At 53.2% G+C, this 20,964-nt stretch overlaps 1 protein-coding gene across 4 annotated transcripts in view; it reads left to right on the top strand.

The window, feature by feature from the left end:
• The window catches only part of LOC127488765 (glutamate receptor ionotropic, delta-1), a 754,955-nt gene that overhangs the window by 209,380 nt on the left and 524,611 nt on the right, over positions 1-20,964 (top strand). The window lies entirely within an intron of this gene.

Below are 20,964 nucleotides of genomic sequence, written 5' to 3'. Positions count from 1 at the left end.
GGTTACAGAGCCCAGTGCAGCCTGGCTGTTCCCAGGGCCTCTGTTTGCACTTGTGCCCGTAGGTAAACAGACCTGCACTGCCGTTGTGTGCTTGCGTGTGTGCACGTGTGTGTGTGCACCTGTGTGAGCCAGAGAGGCAGAGTATCCCACCATTGTTCACCTGCTCTGTACTTTGACTTTGGCATTGGCTCAGCGCTTAGGACCTGTCTGCAGGGTTGGGGGGCGGTGGGGGCAGTGGGAAGAGAAGGGCTTGGGAGTTAGGCAGTTGCACAGCCTCTCTGAACCTAGAATTGCTCACAAGTTGGAGAGCTCTTCTGTGTTGACTCCCTGAGCTGGAGCGTGGGATGGGGGAAAGTGGGAAGGAGACAACATGATGATGTCTGTGGCCTTGAGAAGATGATAAGTGAGTGAGTGCAGCTTTCTCCCTTCCATGGCAGAGCCTGGCTGCTGTCACTTCTCCTGTTTCTCTCCTTCAGACACTGACACCCTGCAGGGCTCTTCTTATAACTTATGGTCTCCAGGGAAATATTTCTAAAGCAACCCAGACTTGAAGGGAGAGGAATCAGAGAGGGTATGAGCATGCCTGGTCTTAGGGTTGTCCATTTGGGATTAGAATCCAGGCACTGTCCTTAGGGCTGGTGGCCATGGGCAAGTCACAAAACCACTCCAAACCTTTTTTTTTTTTTTGACAGGCTGAGTGGACAATGAGAGAGAGAGAGAGACAGAGAGAAAGGTCTTCCTTTTGCCATTGGTTCACCCTCCAATGGCTGCCGCGGCCGGCGCACTGCGACTGGCGCACTGTGCTGATCTGATGGCAGGAGCCAGGTACTTATCCTGGTCTCCCATGGGGTGCAGGGCCCAAGTACTTGGGCCATCCTCCACTGCACTCCCTGGCCACAGCAGAGAGCTGGCCTGGAAGAGGAGCAACCGGGACAGAATCCGGCGCCCCGACTGGGACTAGAACCCGGTGTGCTGGCGCTGCAAGGCGGAGGATTAGCCTAGTGAGCCGCGACACTGGCCTCCAAACCTTTTCTTTCTCCTTTCTGAGATGGGCACACTGGCAGGACCACACAGAGAGAGGAGAGGAGAGTTCTGCAGGACAGTGCATTTGAAGTGCCTAGCACAGTTCCTGGTACGTATAGGTGCTTAGTGAACGTCCCTGGCGCTAATGAGGCCATGGTGATGATTGTGGTGCTTGCTGGTGATGACAGTGACCATGGTGATGATGGTGGCGGTGTTGACTATAATGATGATGATGGTGATGATGACGATGTTGATGGTGGTCACAGTGATGTTGGTGATGGGGTGATGATGATGGTGCTGATGTTGATCATGATGGTGGTGTTGATGATGTGACAATGATGATAGTTATGCTGATGACGGTGATACTGATGATGGTGATAATGATGGTGGTGATAGTGATGATGGTGACAGCAATGACAATGATGATGGTGGTGTTGATGCAACTTGTGCTTTCCATCAGAGCCACTTTGCTTTTGGGATTGCCTTTGTCTTAATTGGAAACACAGGTGACCCAGGGGTCTCGACCCAGCCCTGGAGTGTCTGAAGCTTACTTTTACTTCATTTCTGGATTGAAGGGAGGGAGTGAGGCAGGGGTGGAGGCTCCTTGCTGTGTGAAGTCAACAGGGGGTCGGGGACCCCAGGCCTGGTGGCTGTGGGGTGTGAGTGAGTGTTGCAGGGAGATGTTTGAAACATGAGCTCCAGCACATTGCAGAAGGTCAGAGCATCCTTCTCTGTCCCCTGGAAGGACTAGGGGAAGCTGGTGTTGAGCTTGCTGCTGGAAGAAGGATCGGAGAGCTGTCTGTCTACTGCAGTGGCTCTGATGTTGGGTCTTTGTTCCTGTTATTTAATGTTGTATGATAAATGACCACCAAGCTTAGTGGCTTGGCAGAAACAATCCTTAGCTCTCTTGGGTTTCCCTTGGGTCAAAAATTTGATCTCCGATGGGAGATTTGGGCTCTGGGTCTGTCATGTGAATGCAGCAGGACCTGGAGGCTTGCTGGCTGGAATGCATCAGTCAGCTTTGCATTCCTAGGCATTCGGATCTGGCTGAAGAGCACATGAGAGTATTTTAGGCATGGAAAGCCAAGACACTCTGGGAAAAAAAAAAAAGACCTAAATGAAAGATCTCTGTGAGTGAGATCCCAGTGGAAAGAACGGGGCCATCAAAGAAGGAGGTACCTTTCTCTGAAGGGAGGAGAGAACTTCCACTTTGACTATGACCCTGTCGGAATAAGAGCGAAGTCGGCAAACCCAAAAGGCTTCCATAGCCTTGGCAACTCATGACTAGAGCCTAGGGAGATTACTGACGCCATAAACAAGAGTGTCAAATTGTTAACAACAGGAGTCACTGTGTACTTACTTCTCATGTGGGATCTGTCCTTAATGTGTTGTCCAATGTGAAGTAATGCTATAACTAGTATTGAAACAGTATTTTTACACCTTGTGTTTCTATGTGGGTGCAAACTGATGAAATCTTTACTTAATATATACTGAATTGATCTTCTTATGTAAAAATAATTGAAAATGAATCTTGATGTGAATGGAATGGGAGAGGGAGCGGGAGATGGGAGGGGTGCGAGTGGGAGGGAAATTATGGGGGGGGGGAAGCCAATGTAACCCATAAACTGTACTTTGGAAATTTATATTTACTAAATAAAAAAATAAAAAATAAAAAAAATAAAATAAAATTCCTGAGAGAGTTTTCCTAGGAGGGAAGTTTTGTTTCAGCTTACTGTTTGGAGGTTCATAGTCCAGGATCAAGTGGCTCCGTTAGTCTTGCATCTGATGGGGATGGTGGATAGTGGAACCCACACAGAGGGAGGATCCTGTGGTGGGCCAGGAAGCAGAGAGACAGGAACCACACTCTGCTTATAGGACCAATCCTCTTAGGAGGACTACCCCCCCACCCCCCTTTGACCTAACACTTCCTACCAGGCCTGCCTCCCAGATGCCACAGTTAGATTAAGTTTCTACTCCTAATCCATCAACCATTAACTCTGCAATGTAGCACTTTGGAGTTTAAATGTCTCTGTGAGTTTGGAGAGACAGATTCTGGTCTATGCATAATACTGGGAGATCTCTTTATTCGGTGTCTTGCATGAGTTTGCCTAGGTGTCCACTTAGGGCTCTGTAGTGAGTGATCCATGAAGTTGGGAACATTCGGGGCTATGTGTTCTAACCTGATCCACAGCTGATGGAATGGCCTAGGGTGAGTTTGGTTTTCATGGTAGCAACATTGATGTTGCTGCCATTTGTGAATGGCCTGAAGGTGATTGGCTAGAGGTGAGATTTTTGTCAAGGCACAGAATGAAGTTGCAATTTTTAGTAACAATGCCAAAGCAAGAGTTGGGAAGTGGCTGGAAGAGAGGATGTGGCGGAGGGGTGGAAGCCCAGATGGGGTCTCCTGGATCCATGGGAAGCTAGCAGCCCCTCCCAGGCTTGCCTTTGCGGCTGTCACCTAGTCACAGCTTACTGAGGGTCCCGCACTCCTTGTGGGTGCTGCCACTTCCTGTTATGGGAGGAGCTGGAGGTCGTGATGGATGTGTCACTTGGGGACCTCTCAAGGGACCTGGACAGAGCCACAGATCCAGGTGTGGCGGTCTGCACTAGGACATGTGAAAGACAGCTCATACAGAGGCAGGTGCGCTGGGAGCCCAGCCCCAAGCCAGGGAGGTGGCACAGTGCTGAGAGGATCACAGCAGCTGGCAAACCAGATGTTCTACTTGGCACTACTTCCCCCGTGACAAAGCCGCTTCTCATCAAAAACTGGTATTTCCGAGCCCGGCGATCACAGAGTTAGAGAACAGCTATGTTGAAGGTGATATTTAATATTTATGCCCAAACTGGCAATACCTTGACATTAATTATCCTGTTATAATTAAATCTAGTAACCCATTATATTGCCATATAATGGAATGTGGTTATACAGGACTCTAGTGAGGATAATGGAGTTCTGAAGAGTAGCATTTGTCATTTAAAACCCAGGAACAGAAGACCTGGCTGGCTGGCTGCGATTTTCCACAGCACCTTTTTCCCCAAGTCATTTACTCATCATTAAATAAGTATTGGTTGAGGGTTGGCACAGGAGAGGCACAGACGAGAGCACATGCTCATCCCAGCGATGGTGCAGGGGAGACGGAAGTGCAGGGACTTTTAGTTGACTTCAAAGCCAACATGTTCATTCTGGGGTGAAGGAGGGCTTTCTGTAGGAAGCTGTGTCTGGGCTGAGCCTTGCAGGATGGGCAGGGGTGAGCCAGCGAAGGCGGTGGGAGAGGGCGTCCCTGGTGAAGGGGACACAAGGGGAGGCACATGGAGGTTGCAGGAAGAGTTTTTTGGAAAAAGCACAATAGACATCTTCAATGGCAGCATCAGGGGAGGCGTGTGGAGGAGGAGGAGGAAGGAGAGGAGGAGGAAGAGGGGGCAAGGCTTGGAGAGGACCCTGTGTAGTATGCAAGAGGCTGGGATCTGTGATTAAAATAGTGGGAGCCATCGCCACATGAGTATCCTGGTTGTGTCTGTGTTCCCAAAAGCTCTGGGTGGCCTCAGGAAACAAGACAGCTCCAAGAGGCAGCTGGGGCCAGAGAGGAAGGGTGGTGCCAGTACATGGTTGCTATTGGTCCAGAACTGAGCTGAGGCCGGGGTAACGGGCCTTTTTTTTTTTTTTTTTTGACAGGCAGAGTTAGACAGTGAGAGAGAGAGAGACGAGAGAAAGGTCTTCCTTCTGTTGGTTCACCCCCCAAAGGGCCGCTAAGGCCGGCGCGCTGTGCCGATCCAAAGCCAGAAGCCAGGTGCTTCCTCCTGGTCTCCCATGCGGGTGCAGGGCCCAAGCACTTGGGCCATCCTCCACTGCCTTCCTGGGCTACAGCAGGGAGCTGGACTGGAAGAGGAGCAACCGGGACAGAATCCGGTGCCCCAGCTGGGACTAGAACCTGGGGTGCCGGCAATCCCTGGCTGTGCTAGCTTCTCAGAACTTTCTCTTTGGTTTTGAGGAGAGCTGGTCAGGTATTTTGCATCATCCCCCTCAACTGAGATCTGTGATTTATCCAAACAGGGTTGTGGGCTTGCTGGAGGCAGATTACAGTGGTGAGTGCTGTCAACACGATGTGTCAGCGTAGGTGTTGGCCCTGGGCACCCGGCTGAGGCCATGCTGGCCAGGCTTCTCTACCATGAAGTTAGTCTGTGCTTCTCCCTTTCTGTTCTGGACTCTTTGGAAAGGTGTCACTATGAGCAGCTCGTACTGAAGAGGTGATCTACCTCCTGCAGGGTGGAGAACTGATATGGAATTCTTCAGCTTGGGGGATTCTGATTCACTTTCTCAAATGCAAATTCATTAGATACGGTCTGTGAAGTTTATGCGTGGTGGTGATGTGGTAGTGGTGATGGCGATAGTGGTGGAAATGGTGATGGTTATTGTGGTGGTGATGGTAGTGGTGATGGGTATCATGGTAATTGTGAAGTTGGTGGTTATGGTGGTGGTGATGAAGATGGTAGTGGTGATGGTGATGATGATGGTGGTGATTGGTGATGGTGGTGATTTGGTGGTGGTGTTTGTGATGATGGTGGTTACTATGCTAGTGGTGATGGTAGTAGTGATTTTGTGGTGATTATGGTGGTGATGGTGATGTGATGGTGGTGGATATGGTATTGATGATGATTGTGGTGGTGGTGGTGATTGTGGTGGTGATTATGGTGGTGCTTGTGATGGCAGTGGTGGTGGCAGTGGACAGGCTGGCAGGAGAGGAGTCAAAGGTTTTCCTGAGAATCACTCTTTGGGCTACCTCTGCTCCTCTGGGCCTGGCTCCCGGGGACAGCCTACTTGGTGGTGAATCAAAGACTTGGGCTGCATCCTGAGCTCCTAGGGGAATAAGGCTTGGCCTCTCCCTTGTGAATCTTAGCCCCAGGCTACAATGTCTGTCCTGAGCTTACAGAGCTCCTCTCATCATGAAATATGGAGACCGTTCGATTGATCTTTCTTTATTTCAGGTCAAACCTGTAAGCATTTTCCAATGTTGCCTTGTGTGTGGGCTAGACCTGTGCTGGCTTCAGACATAGATAAATGAATCCAACACATTCTCAGCCCTTGCGAGGCCACCAGCTGTGCGTGCCCTGCTTCCTCCCACCAGCAGTCCTCGTCCCCTTGGTCTGTCTCTGAGAGAGGCTTCACTTGGTTGAGTTCTCAGCCATAAACCTTCCAGCTGGGCTCCTTTTTGGGGGTGCAGGGGAGAGAGCGACACTGTTCCTAAACATTTCAGCATGGTGTGGGGTGTTCCATGGCTGCCGCCGCTCTGCACCTCCTCCCTGCCTGCTGTCCAGCCTTGTGTCCTTGGAGGACAGCATAGGCCACGTGCTGAGTTCTGCCATTCTGCAGGGGGCCCACGCAGGTGACTCTGCCCGGGACCTCCAGGTTGCACCATAAGAAGAGTCAGACCCTTACACTGCTCTCCGTGTTGGGAAGACAGCTGTGCCACATCCAACACCTTGGTCCCTGCCCCGTGCAAGGTGCTCTGGGCATCAAAATGAGTCCCTGCCCTTCCTTGGGGCATTGCGATCAGATTGGGGGACTAAGGCTGAGATAGAAGTTACCAACATGAGGCCAGTGCCATGGCTCACTTGGTTAATCCTCTGCCTGCGGTACTGGCATCCCATATGGGTGCCAGGTTCTAGTCCTGGTTGCTCCTCTTCCAGTCCAGTTCTCTGCTGTGGCCCAGGAACGCAGTGGAGGATGGCCCAAGTGCTTGGGCCCTGCACCCACATGGGAGGCCAGCAGGAAGCACCTGGATCCTGGCTTTGGATCAGTGTAGCTCCGGCCGTAGTGGCCCTTTGGGGGGTGAACCAACGGAAGGAAGACCTTCCTCTCTGTCTCTCTCTCTCACTGTCTAACTCTATCTGTCAAATAAATAAATAAATAAATAGAAGTTACCAATGTGAGGCTGTGGACTCTGGACCTTGTGTGATGCCCCTTTCCCTAGTACACATGCTCCAGTAGTGGCGTCTGCTTATACCTCTGGAGACGGGGAGCTCACTACCTATTCAGGATCTCTCGTTTGTGTTTGGGCAGCTCAGAAGTGAGCTCACTCCCATGTCAATAGGGCTTTGACCCAGCAGCCTGTACTACACAGCACCTATATGGTTTTCTGAAGATAGGATGCCTGCACTTTGTGTCCTCTTGCTCAGCCCAAGTCCAACAGCACCCCCACTGGGCTCTAGCCCACGCGTATTTATTGTCAGATCCCCTGCTGCCCTGGGAAGTAGCAGGTTGCATAATAGGTGAGGTCCCCTCACCTGTGGAACTTACATTTCAGATGAGAGAAGTTGCAAAAAGATTCTTTTATAGAGTGAACGCTTCCATAAAGGACCCAAAAATGAGACCATGTGATAGGCGTAGCTGGGAGCTTTTGGTCTCTCTGATATTTACAATTTTTTTTAATGTTTTATTTTCATTTTATTCGAGAGGGGGGAGAGTGACAGGGAAAGAAAGCCCAGCACTCCATCCAGGTCTCCCACATGGGTGGCAGGGACCCAAGTACTTGAGCCATCACTGCTGCCTCCCAGAGTGTGCATCTGCAGGAAGCTGGATCAGAAGTTGGGTGCAGGCAAGCTGCTATGGGTTAGGGGTATACCAAGTGGTGGTGTCTATTTTTTTTAAGATTTGTTTATTTGTTTGAAAGCCAGAGTTACACAAAGAGAACCAGCAGAGAACCGGCAGGCAGAGACAGAGAGAAGTCTTTCGTCTTCTGGTTCACTCTCCAATAACCACAACTGCTGGAGCTAGGCTGATCCGAAGCCAGGAGCCAGGAACTTCCTCCTGGTCTCCCACGTGGGTACAGGGGCCCAAGGACTTGGGCCATCTTCCACTGCCTTCCTGGGCCACAGCAGAGAGCTGGAGTGAAAGTGGAGTACCTGGGACTTGAACCAATGCCCATATGGGATGCCAGCACTGCAGGGTGCAGTGCCACAGTGCCACATGCCTGTCCCTTGTCTGACCTTTGAGCTGATGCCTGATTGATGGAATCAGCCCTTTGAAGGCTTTGCTTTTAGCAGGGAGACCTTTGCCATTTCCAGGCTCCCAGCATGGGAAGGGAGCCTGCCAGGTTAGGAGAAGAGAAAGCAAACGCCTATGTAGTTCTTGGTGAGAGGAGGGCAAGGGGCCACAGTGGTCCTTTCTTCGTCAGTGTCAGTGGTCAGAATGTTGCTGAGAAGGCCCATCCTCATCAGGAGCCAAGGAGGAGGTGAGATTTGGAGGAGGTGAGATCGAAAGCTGGGGCTCCGTGGCCCATGCCGCCGTCATGCTCCCTCAAGCCTGCCCCTCCTTGGCCACGGCTGTCGTGCGTCTGAATTTCACTTCTGCTCTCATCCTTCACTCACTGTTTGTCATTTCTGGGGAAGGAGCCACTCTGCCAGCATGTTCAAAAACCGGTTTCACTGCCGGGGAGAAGGGAACAATACAGGTTTCCATCCTAGGCTAATTATGCCTCCAGTACACTGATGCTGAATAAAACCGAGGGGAAGAGGATTGGAAATTTTTGATGTGACATTCTCAGCTTTGAGACAACCAGATGTTCACCTGGGAGCTGGGAAGAGCAGGCCTCTCCCTGCCCCTGGCTGCTGAGATGGGTTCCTGGAGGTAAGAGAGGGAGAGCTGGTATGGGGATCCTCTGCCGAGCCCCTGAGTTCCTGGCTGCCCCACGCTGGCCTGGGGCCCCAGGTCCCAAGGCTGTGTCTCCTGTCCCTAGCCTTTTAGCATCCACTCAGGTGCTCTGTCTGAGCCGACTTGGACCATCCTGTGTTGAGTGATCCGAGACACTAAGTGGCAGCTCAGACCTCACACCTGAGAGCATCCTGCTTGTCACCTTGCCCTGCCACCCACTGACTGTGGGGCTCCCTCGTCTCTGGTCTCTGTGCCTGTCATGTGCTCATCCAGCAGCTGGAGAGAGCACCCACAGGGTCCTAGGAGACTTGGACAGGACATGTCTGCAACATACCCGGAACCTGAATGTCATCCGGAAGCTTCCATTTTCTCCCCCAGACATGGAGCCTTCCTGTGTATAAAGGCTGGGCCTAATCTTAGTGCTTCTAGACAGGGCATAAGTACCCTTTGGGCTAGAAAAGACTCTGGCACCCACTTGGCCGTTATGACTGGGGAGAATCCGTGTTGTGCTGCAGCATTGCTCTCCGTCTCCCTGTCTGGGCTGGGAGCTGGCGTGGTCCCTTGTATGGTTACCCCCAACTCACTGTCCTTCATCCAGACCCCAGTGGTGGCCCTTGGCCTTGGGCTTTGAGTTGGGCCACGTGACTTGCTTTGCCCATGGCAGGTAAGTGGAGGTGACAGCATGCCAGTTCTGAGCATGGGCCTTAGCAGATATTTCTACCTGAGCCCTTGAGTTTCTACCATTTCTGCCTTCACGTGGAGCAAAGCAAACCCTGAACAACCCACTGGTCCAAGGAGGGAGAGAAACACAAGGGGTAGACCGGGGCCGCAGAGCTGGCGGAGCTGCCCCAAGCAGCCCACCCATCCATAGAGTAGATGGCTTCTGTGCTTTAGCCACTGGGCTCTGGGTGGCTCATCACACAGTATGATAAGGTAATATAGCGGACCGATGCACTGGGCTGTATTTGTGTGTCCCTTATGCTGAGTCCATCCATGCCTGACATAGAGGAGGCTCTAAGAACTTAACTGAATGAGCAGGCGAGTGAATGAGCAAGCATCGTATTTGGTTGTGAACCCCAATTGTTGCAATGCTTCCATCTTTGTAAGTTGATACCCATGGATGCTCTGAGCCTGAGGGTCTTCAGGCAGGTGTTGGGGCTGCCCACTCCATCCACTGGGCTCTTTATGGGTTTTGTGAGGATCACAGCTGGGGAAGGGGTGGGAGAGGAGTGGGTCCCAGAATGACCTATGGAATACCAAGCCTGGTCCTGGGATGGTCATCCCAGTGTTGGCCTGAGGGGGGCGGTAGTGAGCCCAGGCTCCTGCAGGATGGAGCCTGGGTCTCCTCTGGGCCATAGTGCCCTCCTTCCCAGTAGATGGTTGCTATGGGGTGTTTGAAGTGGTCTCCAGGAGACCTGCCCCAAAACCATTTCCCTCAGTACCTGGACGAAGTAGCCCAACATAGGCAGACTGGGAAGGCCTGCTCATTTCCCCCTAAAAGCCCTTGGCTGTGGAGGCAGGGGAGACTGGTCCTGGGATGCTGTGACCCATGGTGAATAAAGAATGCAGATCCATCCCCCATCTGAGGCGTGTCTCATGGGCATCTCCTGCTTTACCCACAGGAGGGACGCTTTTGATTCTCCTCGTGACCAAGGACACAGGGCCCCAGAGAGGCTGGGTAACTTGCAGGGTTGGGGTCCCAGCTGGCTGACTTCAGAATGCCTGTTCCCCAAAGCCCAGTGGTCTCCGCCCGGCCTGCACACGAGGGTCAGCTGGGGATGGAGCCTGGGACCCACTCTTTACTGATAAGTGGGAGCCCTGGCTGGGGAGGGAAGGCCAGGCAATGATGAGCTTAAACATCTTCCAGGTGATCTGATGACACTAGGATGGCTTCCTCTGTGCCCTGAGGTCCGGGCTGTGTCCAGGGGCAGGACCTGGCTGCAGTGCCCTCTGGTGTGGGGACACCAAGCACCATGTGTGTGTGGTTGTCCCTTTGTGGAGTTTTTTTGTGAGAGGGAACTAGCCTGCTTCTGGGGAGGGCCTTCAGGCTGCTTGGCCACTGGGACCTTGAGCGTGGCCGTTGTCTCTAGGCTTCAGAGCTCCTGCAGCAGGCCTGTGAGGCCTCTTGTGCTGGGTCCCTGGTCCTGTGCTGAGAGCTTTGGTGGCCTTGTCTGGCAGGGCAGGGGCGGGTGCATCACCTGCTGATTGGTGCCTCTTTGTCTTTGCACGTGGCATTTGCTCCTTTCTGTCTCGGTGCACCAGGCCCTATTAGCTGCTACGTGAGGTCCCGCTGGAGTTAAGGGAGCCGTTGCTTTGACCTGCAGAAGAAGGGAACATAGAAGCAAGGCAAACACGAGGGGTCAAGTATGCACCAGGAGGGGTATTCCATCTGTAATGGCGGCTGGAAGAGTTTTGGCTTAGGAAAGGGGCAGGAGCAAAGCGGAGGAGAACGGCACAGGCCGCGCAGGACTATTTGGATTTCTGTGATGCAGGCAGGCTCAGGCTGGGCAGGGGTGAGGACTCACACTGGGCATGGGGAAGGGGTGGGGAAGGGGCACAGAGAGCAGGGTGGCCACTGTGGCAGCTGATGGAAGCCCCCGGTGGCAGGGACTGCTCCAAACAAGTCAGAGAAACCGAGTGATCAAAACCCGCACCTGCAGCCCTCAGATGCGTGGGCCTTTTCCAGAAGGTGCTGATGGAAGTTTGAAAGTGATCAAAGACCTCCCCTGTTAAACACAGGGCTGGTGAGACAGAGAGTGGGAACCATAAAGACTGGAAGTGAAGCGAGTAAGAAAATACAAAGAACCCGGAGAAGAAAGGGACAGCCCAGGCTGGCCCAGGTGGGGGGTGTGAGGGCTGGGGAGAGGGAGCTGGGCTCCTGAATGTAATGTGTGCATGCATGTTTGTGTGGGTGCTCCTGTGTGGGTTCACAGGTATGCTTGCCTATGTGTCTGCATAGCTGTGTTCACATACATGGGTTTCCGTGCATGTGAGGTCAGTTGTATACATGTGTGTACACACATATGCAGGTTGACAAGTGTGCTCACAAGGTGTGTGGGTGTTTGTGCATGTATGGTCATAGATGTGTTTACATTCACAGGAATGCGTGCATAGACGTGTAGGTATGGCTGTGTGTGTGCATGAGTTATGCACATGTGTATTCAATGGTATGTATTCCTGGGTCCATATGTGTGTGCTTGTGTGTGTTCATGGATATGCATGCCCCAAATGCATGTGGTTCATAGGTGTGTGTTCATAGGTGTGTGTATGTGTGTGTTCACAGGGGTGTGTCTGTATGCGTGCAGATGTGTGCATGGATATGTGCATGTGTGTGTGCATGTGTAAACACCTGATTCCTGGGAAATTTTGTGTCCTAAGGGAGGAGAGGACCGTATGGTGGCTGGGCTGCATTCTGAGCAGGCAGTGACGATGAGGCTCACCACAGGCCAGCCACTTCCTGAGTACTTTCTGTGTCTACCCTTATTGAATCACCTCAATTCCATAAGGCGGGTTTTTTTTTTTTTTTATCAATTCCATTTCACTTAGGGAAATTGAGATGCAAAGAGGTGACGCTCCGTGGCTGAGGTCTGGGCCAGCAGTCTGGCTTGGGCTGCCTGCAGAGCAGGTATGTCTCAACCTAAGGGAATGCCTGTGGTCATCCCGGCACGTCTGGCCATCAAGTGTCCCGAACAGAGCAGTTCTTTGGGCTGGGCCAGGGCTGCAGTGTAAAAGGGACTCCCTGGCTAGTGATGGGTGCAGGTGGCCTAGCTCCCCCAGAGTGAGGGTCTTGGCTGCTGGAGGACGGAGCTGCCCAGCAGTCTGCAGCCCCTGCTGTGTCCACACTGGATGATGTCTGATGCCACTCACGGCAACCAGGCCATCACCAGGCCTCCCTCTGGAGTGCAGGCCTGGGCGCCCCCACCTGTGCTGGGACACCTCCTTTTCCTGGGCTTGCAGTGCAGGACTATGCTCCATTTGTGCCCACCTGGGGTTTCTGTAAGCAGCTGTCCCATTCTCTAGGCTGTTGACCTTGAAGCCTTCACTCCTAGGACTTCACACTCTGCTATTTTTTCTCCGCTGAGCTCTTCACCTGTTCACTTCCATTCTTCAGCCCATCTTAGTCCTCAACTCTGACGGCCTCTGCCTGGGCCTGCCCATCCCCAGAACTGCTCCCCCTGCAGCTGCTGGTCAGTCTTCCCACAATGCCCCCTTGCTTTCCCTAGGCCTCACTGTCCTGCTTTGTCTGTGGGAAGGATTGAGAGTCCAATGACCCTACCCAAGCCCAGGGTCAGAGCTTTAGCTCCAGTCTCACACCTTGGTGCAGGTGTCTCCTCCCTTCCCCACACCTGGTACAGGTCCATCCCCTTATCCCCACATCTGGACCTAGGTTTCCTTCTCCCATCCCCACACCTGGTGCAGCTGTCTTCTCCCTTCCCCACACTGGTACAGGTCCATCCCCTTATCCCCACATCTGGACCTAGGTTTCCTTCTCCCATCCCCATGCCTAGGTGCAGTGCAGGTCTCCCCTCCTTTCCCCACACATCAGGAGATGTACATCTCCCCTCCTATCCCCACACCTCGGTGAAGGTCTTCTCTTCGGGAAGGCTTCCCCCACCTCACCGCCTAACTGTGTCATTGCTTTGTTTCCTGTGTTCTTCTCCGAGTACATGCACCCGGATTTTCCCGGGAGGCACTCGTCACTCCATTGTGATTCCGTGCTCTGCAGTTTCGGCCTGACATCTGGCACAAACACTTCCTGTGTGGCTGCATAGCCTCTGTGATGATCATTCCTAATGATTGCACCGAGATGAGGAATTGAGGCTCCATAGCTACCTAATGTTTCCTGTTATTGGACATTGTGGATGTCTCCAATCTTCACTCAATTTTCTTGACAACATTCAGTAAAAACCTTCATATGTGGTGCTTTGCTTTTCTCCTTGAATTATTGCCAATAGGACATTTCCTGGAGTGAGTCAGAGGGTCAGGGAAGACAGTGACGACTGATGAGTGCCAGCTCTGCCCAGCACCATCCTGGGCTTGGCTGTGGTGCTGAGTGCTGGGCCTGCTCACCCTCCTTTCCTTGACTTTTCTAGAATCTCCCCTCCCAGGCCTCCCTCCTGCTCTGCCCCTTGTGCCCCTTGCTTACCTGTGTCTTCCTTTTAATCTCCCGCCTGTTGCTGCTCCCAGGGCACCTGCTCTGCCCTGCCTGCGCATGGTGCCCGCGCTTTTCCTGCAGAGCGCACTCTGCAAGGGCACATCCATCACCTGCTTATGTGATCGATGCCAGTCTCACCCACCGTGTTCCACTCTGCCAGGGAGGGAGTGTGGCCGTCTCTCCCCTCAAAGTCCCTGGGACGCAGGAGGGGCTTAAGAAGTGCTTGCCGAGCAGTGAATTCAGGCTCCGTGGGCTCAGGACACATGGCAGGGGGCAGCTGGCCCTTCGAGCTCTGCTGTCCCTGAGGATCATGTTCCCTGCACAGTGCAGAAATGGGCCTGCGAAGACTAGGACACGAGTATGAGAACCGAGTGGGAGTCCCAGAAGGCCAGCACACTGCTCCTGGGAGACTGTGGGGCTGCCTGCCCCTCCATGCCCCGTGACTGGAGACCTCAGAGTGCCACGCCCTCGGGCCTCGGTTTTCCCATGCGTGTGATGGGCACACACCGTGCCCCCTGGATCTGAGGGTGTCCTTGCCTCTCCTTATTGTTGTCCTGAGGGAACACAGCCCATTACATCACAGAGGCCTTTTCAACTCACCGGGAGGGAAAGTGACGATGGGGCTGGTGTTGCGGCTCAATGGGTTAAGCTGCCACCTGTGATGCTGCAGCATCACTTGTGAGCACTGCTTTGTGTCCCAGCAGCTTCACTTCCCATCCAACTCCCTGCTAATGCACCTGGGAAAGCAGCAGAAGATGGCTAAAGTGCTTGGACCCCGGTACCACATGGGAGACCCAAGTGGAGTTCCAGATTCCTGGCTTCAGCCTGGACTAGCCACAGCCATTGCTGCCATTTACAGAGTGAACCAGCAGGTGGAATATCTCCATCTCTCCCCATCCATCTCTCTGCCTTTTTGTTAAGATTTATTTTATTTATTTGAAAGGCAGAGTGACAGAGAGACAAAGGGAGGTGGGGAGAGAGAGAGAGAGAGAGAGAGAGAGACAGAGACAGAGACAGAGACAGACAGACCACAATGGCCAGGGCTGGGCCAGGCTGGAGCCAGGAGCTTCTTCCAGGTGCAGGGGCCCAAGTACTTGGGCTTTCTTCTGCTGCTTTCCCAGGCCATTAACAGGGAGCTGGATCAGAAATGCAACAGCCAACACTCGAACTGGCACCCATATGGGATGCTGGTGTCACAGGCAGTGGCTTTACCTGCTATGCCACAATGCCAGTCCCCACTCTGCCTTTCAAGTAAATAAATCTTCATTAAAAAAAGAGAGTGATAATAACCAAAGCCACATGTTCCAAGCAACTGTAGATCACTACTAAAAAAAAAACACCCCCAAACCTGGTATAACTTTGTGAATAACTAATGAAGTTAGAAGTGGGTAGGACTGAACTGTCAGGTAGATTAATCTCAGCGGCAAGTGCAGGCTTGTGGGAGCACGAGACCATCACAGACCTGCACCTGCTCTGGGCCTTGCTGCCTCCTGGCTCTTGATGGCTGCGTCTTTCACCCTGCTGTTCTCCACTTGCCTTCCAATGCACTGTCTGATAGAGAGGCTGCATGGACAGGTCTGGTGTGCCCCTCAGCCCCAGAGGGTCCTGGGAGTGAGGGAAACTGAGCGTGGCGTGTTTATGCAGGGTCCTGGGAGTGAGGGAGACTGAGCGTGATGTGTTTATGCATCCCAGTGTATATCCAGCGTTGAAGGGATGGAGGCAGAGCCCTGGTGCCCTGAGGGCCTGGGAGTGGGGCATGGGGCAGCTGGGCTCCCGCAGAGGGTGTGGGAGTTTGTCAGCTTCGTTCTGTTGAGCACTCCCCTGATGGTTCGGCGAGGCGCTGGTCTTTGGCCACACGGGGGCTGATGCTGGGCCTGAGAATGCACTGGGCATGGCAGGTCTGGACCTGGCTGGGCTGTCCTCACAGCAGGGACCTGCACCCTGGAAGGGAACCCTAGGTCTCGGGCAAGCTGGTGGGTGTGAGCTGTTGTTCTGTGTCGGTTGGAGGACCCTGGGCCCCATGTCCGAAGCCTGCTCTTGTTAACTCTGTGATACTAAATGTATGGGGGAGGCGGTCAGTGGGACAGTACCTCACCCAGGGGTCTCTGCTAGACTGGAGTGTGTGTGAATGCATATGAGTGTGTGTGTGTGTGTGTGTGTGTGTGTGTGTGTGTGTTGGGGGTGGGGGTCAGAAGAGACTGCAGGGCCATGCCAGAGAGTGGCGCTTAGGAAGGAAGTGTGATCACCTCTGGGATGCACTTGTGGTAGGTATGCAGACATGGGGTGACGAGGCCATGCCCACTGTCTGTGATTGGGTGACTGATGTCTTCCCCAGTGTGCAGGATGCCGCCCTGCTGTGCTTAGCAATGGCTTCGTCTCTCCTTGCTGACATGTTGGAGAGGGGGGAGCTGGGCGGTGTGCAAGGTGGCCCCGCCCTCTGTCCTTGCTGCCCTTGGAGTGTAGGGTGTTATCTCTCTCTTTTAAAGATTTATTTTTTTAAATTTGCAAGTCAGACTGACAGAGAGAGAGGAGAGACAGACAGACACACGGAGATCTTCCATCGGTTGGTTCACTCCCCAGATGGCCAGCGCTGAGCCAGGCTGAAACTGGGAGCCAGGCACTTCATCTGTGTCTCCCATGTGGGTGCCAGGGGTCCAAGCACCTGGGCCATCTTCTGATGCTTTTCCTGGGAGCATTAGCCAGGAGCCAGATCAGAAGTGGAGCAGCTGGGACACGCATCAGCGTCCATATGGGATGCAGGTGTCACAGGCAGTGGCTTTACCCACTGCGCCATGCTGTCATTTTTGAGGGTTCCTTCCTATTGCAGACATTTAAGAGCTGTATCTGGGGTGGGACCTGAGATGCGAAATGAAAAGAGGAACCCATGCCTGCTCCTCATTCAGGTGCTGCCTAAGCCAACCCTGGGAGCCCTTCCTCCTGAGCCTGCTGCAGTGTCATTGCCCACCTCCGCAGGCAGGCAGGCACGTGGGCTCCAGCTCCTGCACCTGATGCTTGCCCTTGGCATCCGGAGCCTTGGACTGGAGGTGCTGTTGAGTCTGCTTTGGTCACCCCTTGTGAACCTGGCCAGACAAAGAGCTGTGCTTCAGTGGGACAGAGCTCACATGGGACTGTTGAGGGCCTCAGCTGGGCCCCAGGTGGTTGTGTGGCCACTGACTCCAGGACTGTCCTCCTTCCCAGCCTCCTCCCTGGGGCACATGGGTGCTCCGCGTGGGGCGCGGCCGGGGATGCAGCCCTTCCTGTTTGCATCGGCTCCCCTGCTCTCTGGCTCTTCTGCCCTTCCTCAGGCCTTGTGGTCTGTCCAGGAACGGTCCCCAGGGAAGGCCCAGCTCCCTCCCTCTGAGCTTTTGTGCAGTGGCCCTGGGCAGGTTCTTTTGAGAACCTTGGGTGCACAAATCCTGCTGGGATCTTGGTGTGGGGAACGCTGTCAGTCCCTGATGACCACATAATGCTGCCTATCAGGCATCTCCAGTCGGTCCTGCTGGCGTCCAGGGGCTCACGCAGCTCTGAGGGTGTCTGGGCTGAGGCTGAGGGAGCTGTAGCCACTCAAGGCAGCCACGCAAGGCCATGATGAGTCCCTGCCTCCGCCCAAGCACATATCAGGCACCTGTCAACGTCCCGTTGGCTGCAGCAATGGAGCTGGGCTGATCCACAGGGAGGGACCGGTGGACACCACAGCAGTCTAGACCATCCGCAGCACCTCCCAGCAGGCCTTTCCTGGCCAGCCGGGTTTCTAACCCTCTCTGCTTTCTTGTTGTCTCAGCACTCACCACTGTGTAACTTATTAAACACTTTATTTATTAATCTTGTTCATTTCCTGACTCCCTCGCTGGAGTGCTTCACCGGAGCAGCAACATTTGTCTGTTTCATTCTTCTATCTCCAGCACCTAGAAAAATGCTCAATAAATATTTGGCTAAATGATTGCCTAGGGGTGTGCTCGGAATTTATTGAGATGACATTGGAGGCATGCGTAGAATGCCGGCTCGCGCACAAGAAGTGCTCAGTAATTTGTGGTTCCTTTTACTCTGCTGCATGAATGCTGTTGGGAGAATTAGGGCCGCGGTTTATATCTACAGTTGCAATACTTTGCAGGCAGGCAAGCCTTTGAGGCTGCATCTGGTCTCATTCTGGCTTCAGAGGTAGGCATTGAGGCACGAGGGGGAATCCTTTGGCCAGAGTCACCTGGCCAGTGAAGGTCGCTTTGATCCAGAGCTCATGGTTTCCCCCCTTCATGCTGGTTTCCAGGATCTGGCCCTGTTCCCTGCACCTGCTCCTTGCACCAGTGTCACTGTGATGTCAGAGTAGCTGATGTGATGCTGCAGCTCAGCTCCCAACACCCCTTGTGGCTCCCTTGCAAGACCCCCAGAACATGGAGGGCTTTCCTATGACACTTGCAGCCCCCAGGGATCCCCGCACATGGAGACCCTAGAGGGGCAGCTCTCTGCAGACTTTGACAGTCAGACCCCAAGGACGGGTAGCTGGGCCTCTCTCTGGGCAGAGAAGAGCCCAGGCACACAGGCTCAGAAAAAGCGGAGAGTTGCCGGTGGGAGAGTCACGGAGGAAGGGCTTGATGGATGGGGCATGGAGAAATTGATGAGAGTCATTCCATTTGGTCTGTGACCCGTCATGGATGACATTGGGCTGCTGGAGCTGGGCTGTGCACAAATGTGAAACTTCAGAAAGATGAATTTGACCGTGAGTGGCCGATTCTGCCCCAGGAAAGGCACGAGGGGACTAGGTTGTGCCCTCTCAGTCCCTTGAATGGGGGCTTCTGCCGGGATGTTTGGCCGTTAGCAGTGTCTGTCTGTCCTTCCTGCCAGAATCTGAGTGCCTGGCTCATCTCTGTATGCCCAGTGCCCTGCAGGGTGCTTGGCCCTAATGACATCACAGATGTTTGTCAAATGAAGGCTTTCTTAAGCAGTCACTCGCACTTAGCTTCTTGGGTCCCTTGTCTCATTTGCTGCCTTCTCGTGATCCAGTAGGAAATTGCTGTTCTTATCGTCTCGGGGGTAGAGCTGAGCTATGGCTCTGGGCTTATTACCTGAGAGCCGTTTTACCTTCTGAAGTTGGAGATCACGTTCTGGACCCAGCCCCACTGGTTAGTGGCCACGGGACATTGGCACATCCAGTGTCCTCACTTTAGACCCTTGCTGTCTGCCTTGTTGTATGCAGCCTAGAAATCCCTTGAATGCTCCAAAATAGGATACTTGAAAAAAACAGACCCAGGTGTGCTTGCATCAAGGACAGCCTAGACATCCCTTGCTGGTGTTATTTCAATTGGGCGCCAGTGGACGCAGGAGTCACAGCGGAAGAGTGATGCCATAGAAGACTTGGAGCAGCGTCTCTGATGCTGATTGCTCCCTGTGGGTTGCAGAGAGCATACCCAGCCCATCACAGCGGGAAATGCGGCTTGGTAAGAAGCATATAGAAAAGCACTTGAACCTCAGTTGCAATCAGAGCCATGCAGATTGAAACAGGACACCATTTTTCACCACTTAGTTGAAGAACCACTGATGCCTGGCTGACTTTGGGCAAATGAACACTCTTGTCTTCTGCTGTGCCCTGTGGGGACGGTATGGAGGAAAACAGTACCAAGGAGCTGAGAGAGAGAGAAAAAGGAGAGCAAGCACTCCCATCTGCTGGTTTACTTCCTGAATGCCTGCAATGGCTGGATTTGGGCTGGACTGAATGAAACTGGGATCTGAGATCTCAATCCAGGTCTCCCATGTGGGTGGTGGGAACCCCATGACTTGACCATCACTCTGCCTCCCAAGGTCTACAATAGCAGGAAACCGGAGTCAGAAGCCAGAGCCAGTAGTCAAACTCATATGAGATTCAGACGTCTTCACTGCTGGGCAAACCAGCCATCCCCAGGCACTGTGTTCTTTTTTTTTTTTTTTTTAAGATTTATTTATTTATTTGAAAGCCAGATTTACACAGAGAGAGGAGAGGCAGGAGAGGCAGAGAGAGAGAGAGAGAGAGAGAGAGAGAGAGAGAGAGAAAGAGGTCTTCCATCTGATGGTTCACTCCTCAATTGGCCGCAATGGCCAGAGCTGCGCCGATCCAAAGCCAGGAGCCAGGAGCTTCTTCCAGGTCTCCCATGTGGGTGCAGGGGCCCAAGGACTTGCGCCATCCTCTACTGCTTTCCCAGGCCGTAGCAGAGAACTGGATTGGAAGTGGAGCAGCCGGGTCTCGAACTGGGATCTGAGATCTCAATCCAGGTGCCCATATGGGATGCCGGCGCTTCAGGCCAGGGCGTTAGCCAGCTGCGCCACAGTGCTGGCCCCGGCACTGTGTTCTTAATGGGGCCCTGGTAAGTTAGAAGCAAGAGGGGGACAGAATGTTCTCTGGTGTGTTAGGTGCTTTCCATCTGCTCTGCTTTGGAGCAGAAGCGTTCATTTTGATGCATCTGCGTTTCCAGCTCAGCCATTCACTGCTCTGATGGTAGCCCTGAGTCAGTTCCTTACCATCTCTGAACTTCTTCCTTCTCTGCACCGTAGAAGCTAAATCTGTACCCTTAGGCTGGTGGAGATCCTTGAACCCCTGGCCCATAATATGAGATGAATAGAGGCAGGCTTTATCATTAATGAGTCCTCATACCCACTACAGGTCTTATATTAGATCCTGTGTATTCGTGAAGAAAAAGAACATCTAAGTCACTTGTCCAAGGCCCCAGTGCTGGTGTTTGCAGTATGGCCAGGTCAGCCGCAAACTTGCTTTCCTTTTCCTCACTGGCAGAAGGGGTTGCTTGGTGAGGTGGAGATGTGTTCACCCAGAGGCTGATGACCCTTCTTCTGGGTCTCTTGAATCCAGTGGAATTTAGGAATAGGTCATCATTTTTCAAATTGTGCTTCTAAGAGGATGTTGCAAGGCAGTAGGGTCCTCTGGCCAATAAAATTGCAAATACGAGGCTTAAACAAAGTTCATGGATTCTTCGTGGTGGGACTTCTCAGTGTCTTTACTGCGTGTGCACTAGAATCACCCAGAGCTAGGCCCTCAGAATGGGGTGATTCTGCTGGCACCCCTGCCTCTGGCCCCGGCCTCGAGCCTCACGTGATGATTCTCAGCTGGGCTCCCCAAAGTATAGTCCTGCTTCCATTCCTTGTTCCTCCAAGGTGA

The sequence above is a fragment of the Oryctolagus cuniculus genome, chromosome 15 (genome assembly GCF_964237555.1).
Source record: "Oryctolagus cuniculus chromosome 15, mOryCun1.1, whole genome shotgun sequence".
Classification (NCBI taxonomy): Eukaryota; Metazoa; Chordata; class Mammalia; order Lagomorpha; family Leporidae; genus Oryctolagus; species Oryctolagus cuniculus.
This window is presented reverse-complemented; position numbering and strand designations above follow the sequence as displayed.